The following is a 3927-nucleotide window of genomic DNA, read 5'->3' on the forward strand; positions in this document are numbered from 1 at the left end:
GCGGCCTCTCAGGAGCCACCACCTCATTCTAAGGTGGTGCCCAGCTTGGAGCCATGATGCTCCCAGGGCCCCCGCCCTTTGGCCACGGCCCAGGCCCTGCCCACTTGGGTCAGGTCTGTTGAGGCTCCTTAAGCTCACTGAAGATGGGGACAATCTGGAGATGAGGACTACCTGGAGGTGGGACCTGAGAAGATTTTCAAAATTGGGGAAAGAGCTTCCACAATGGCAATGGGATGCAACAGGTCTCTTCCTAGGAAGGGAAACATTGTGAGGAGTAAGAAATGAAGCTGGTGAGATGGTAAGTAGGAATAAGAGGTGAAGAAGAAAAATTCATCAGATTCTAAAGTCCAGGAGGAAAAGCATTTGTCATAGATGGCTGAGGTATTCATCTTCTGAGGGGCAGAAGGGGGACTAGAAGAGTCTTTCAAGCCTCTGCCAGATTTAGGTTTCTCTGGTTGGACTTGAGAATTTCTATTCTTAATTCTTTGATTTGGTTATAGGATTCTCCTAGATAGTCTGAAGTTAACATCCTGCACATTCACTGAGATCCTAGGACTACCCCAAAGCAGGCTTGAACCAGCTCTAAGGGGCCCAGGCTGTACGCTGCCAGTTTTCCCTGGAGCTCAGCCCAGGTGCCCTATGGTGGATCCCCCTTGTCATGGAAGTAGCTCCCAGGCAGAGGCCCAGGCACCTGAAAGACTGAGCCTTGGGGCACTGGTGTGTGTATCCTGCCCCATCTCTCAGGTTCAGGGGTGGCCGCCACTTCCGGCTCTACTCTCCCCATCCCAGCTGTGTCTCTAAGGCTGCAGTGGTGGTGGATGGGGGAGGGGGAGAGTTGTGAATCTTCACACGGGCTCTGTCACCCTCATCTACACCCTGCACAGCACGAGGCCCAGCTGGCCTGCCATTGGCTGCCACTCCTGGACAAGTGGGGCCACTTCCCCTTGTTCTCTGGCTGGTGGGGGTGGGAAGCAGAGACTGTTCTACAGATGCTGCTAGGCCCCAAACCACAGGGGCACTGAGCTGGAGGAAAGAGTCTGAGAAAGAGCTGACACTTTGACGCTGGGACTCTGTGCCACTTCAGGTGGAGGTGCCCAGAAGTACACAGAAGCCAGGAGTCCCTTTCTTCTTTCCAGGCTTCAATTACCCAGATTTTTTTTCTTGGCAAGCAGATGGGTCTCTGAGATTTCCCCCAGGCCTCTCCCAAAAGAAGCAAGGTTCATGTAGCACTCTTAGGTCCACATCCTTTAGCGGGGGAGTCCAGGCAAACCCCACCCAACCCTGCCAGAGCCTTGCCAGCCTCCAGGGCTGGGATGAGCTTGCCTCCACACACTCTTCCTAACCCTAGAGCATGGATGTGCCTTAGCAAAGCCAAGCTTCTGGAAAGTAGAGACAGCACCTTCCCCAGGCCCAGAGGCCGCACCTGGCTCCATCACTGCTAGTCCCTTTCCCCTGGACTCTGGGGTGATGTGGTGGAGGGAAAGCGCAAAGGCAGGGGAGGCCTCTCTCTCCTGTCTCTGTTCCTCCTGCTGGGCCCTGCCTATAGAGGATGTACCAGGCAGGGGCAAGAAAACCAAGTTGGAATCCTCCCATGTTCTAGCTGTAGGACTTTAGACAGTTCTTTGATTTTCTTTGGGTCTATATCTTCATCTTGGAAAAGGGGGGTAACCCCTGAGCTGACCCTCTCAGGAGGCTGTACAGATGGATAGCCTGAAACTATAGATGTGAGACTACTCTGTCACTTGTGTGTATATACACGTGGGGGGTGTGTACTGTAGGCACGGGCAGAGGTAGGGACACATTACAAAGAAAAATAAGCCATGGTCTCAGCCCCAAAGTAGAGAAAACAAGACTTAGTAGCATGAAGAGCCCCACAGCTCAGCAGAGGCCAGGCACTGTGCAATACGTATCATAGCTCGTGTTGACTACTCAGCGATCTTGTGAGCTAGGGACAGATATTGTCATTATCCCCATTTGGTACCCAAGGCTCAGAGAGGTGAAGTGACTTACTGGAGGTCACACAACTAGTAAGCTATAGAACAGGGCTCCAAGCCAAGATACATCTGACTCCAGCGTCTTTAACCTCTTCTCTCTCCACTCTCCTGTCCCCCTGCTGATCTCAAAGACAGTAGAAGAGTCTGAGGCGTGTAAAAGACTCACCCTATCAGGAGGAGAGCTCTGTGGGGCAGACCCAGTAGCTGTAGGGAGTGAGTGATCTTCCAGGCAACAGAGCAGAGAAGGGAGCAGAACTACAAGGATGGTGGGGCCAGGACATGTCACATACTAGGGATCATCCCCAAGGACTGGGGAAGCCTGGAGGTGGGGGGACACATCCTTTAGATGCTCTCTGGAGACTTTCACCTCCTTTTTTTTTTCTTTTGAGACAGAGTCTCACTTTCTCACCCTCAGTAGAGTGCTGTGGTGTCATAGCTCACAGCAACGTCCAACTCTTAGGCTCCAATGATTCTCTTGCTTTAGCCTCCAAAGTAGCTGGGACTACAGGCACTCTCCACAATGCCTGGCTTTTTTTTTTTTTTTTTCAGAGACTTGGTCTTACTCTTGCTCAGGCTGGTCTCAAACCTGTAAGCTCAGGGCAATCCACCCTCCTTGGCCTCCCAGAGTGCTAGGATTACAGGCATGAGCCACTGTGCCTTGCCTAACTTTCACCTCCTTTTAAGTTCTTGCTGTGCACTCCCATTCATCCCATTTCACCCAGAGGCCAATGTTGCAGTGTAGAAAGTGGGAAGGGGTTTGTACTGGACTTGACTTCCCTAAGGGTGGTCCCATCTCACCATATCCCCACTTTCCACTATCCTTCAGACCTTCTACCAGAGACAGTGGAAAGGAATATAGGCTTCTGTCCAAGAGCCCAGTTTTCAGTCTCTTCCTGTCCCTGTCTGCCTGTCCTGGCACACTGCTCTCCCGATGGCTCCCCCCTGCAGCATACCTCTAGCATGGCCCCCTCACCAGCATGCACTTGATATTTTCAGTAGCTCCTCACCACCCACAGGACTCTGCCCAAATTCCTTGGTATGACTGGCAAGGACTCCATGGCCTTTTCTAATCCACCTCCCACCACAGCCACTGGCATACCCAGCATCCCATCATCATGCTCAGAATATCCCTAAATTTCCCTCTTGTTCAAATCCTCCTGAGCTCCATTCACCTGGAGAAACCTTGGCTTCCCTGCATGGCCCAGCTCAAATACGCCCCTTCCATAAAGCCCTCCTGAAACCTTCACTCCTCCACCTGCCCCCCTGAGAGCTACGTTCAAACACTGCCCACATCAGCAATTCACTTGATCCACTTCTACATGGTGAGGGGACAGCATTAGCTCTGATGGCCACAAGCACAACATGCATGGGCTTCCAGAGTAACAGATCTCATTTTTTTGGATGTCTGGTTTTTCTGCCGCCAGCTATGTAACTCCACCTAAAGAGTACTTCATTTTGAAGTGCCTCAAGTTTCCTCTGCTGTGAGGTGGGGTTATGATGCAGGGCTAAGGTGAGGTTGGAGGCAGCTGGCACATCTAAAGCACTTAGCAGGTAGCCGGGCACATGGGAGGTGTTTAGCCTCTCCTTGGTGGATTCCCATGCACAGAGACCAGGGCTGGGGCTCTTGGGGTTGCTCAGTATATGCCGGGTACACTGAAGGAGCAGAGTGTGTGGTTCAGGAGACCCCTGAAGAAAGCCAAGTTTGTTTAGGAATCAGGGGAAGAGGATGCTGCCTGGGGCAGTGTGAGGCTCTGAGGCACAATCAGGTGAGGTTTTCTGCAGGGGTGCTGCCTTTTTTACTGGAGTTGGAAAACCTTTTCATCAAATATAAGATCCATAGAGAAGCGCATAAATCATAACGTGAACATCCCCATGTAGGTAGCAGCGAGATCAAGAAACAAATCAGTTGGGGCGGCACCTGTGGCTCAAGGGA

The 3927-nt window shown here is 51.9% G+C and overlaps 1 protein-coding gene across 1 annotated transcript in view; it reads left to right on the plus strand.

The window, feature by feature from the left end:
* The window catches only part of SASH3 (SAM and SH3 domain containing 3), a 14336-nt gene that overhangs the window by 937 nt on the left and 9472 nt on the right, over positions 1 to 3927 (plus strand). The window lies entirely within an intron of this gene.

This window comes from Otolemur garnettii, unplaced genomic scaffold (assembly GCF_000181295.1).
Source record: "Otolemur garnettii isolate 467f Iridium unplaced genomic scaffold, OtoGar3 scaffold00109, whole genome shotgun sequence".
Lineage (NCBI taxonomy): Eukaryota > Metazoa > Chordata > Mammalia > Primates > Galagidae > Otolemur > Otolemur garnettii.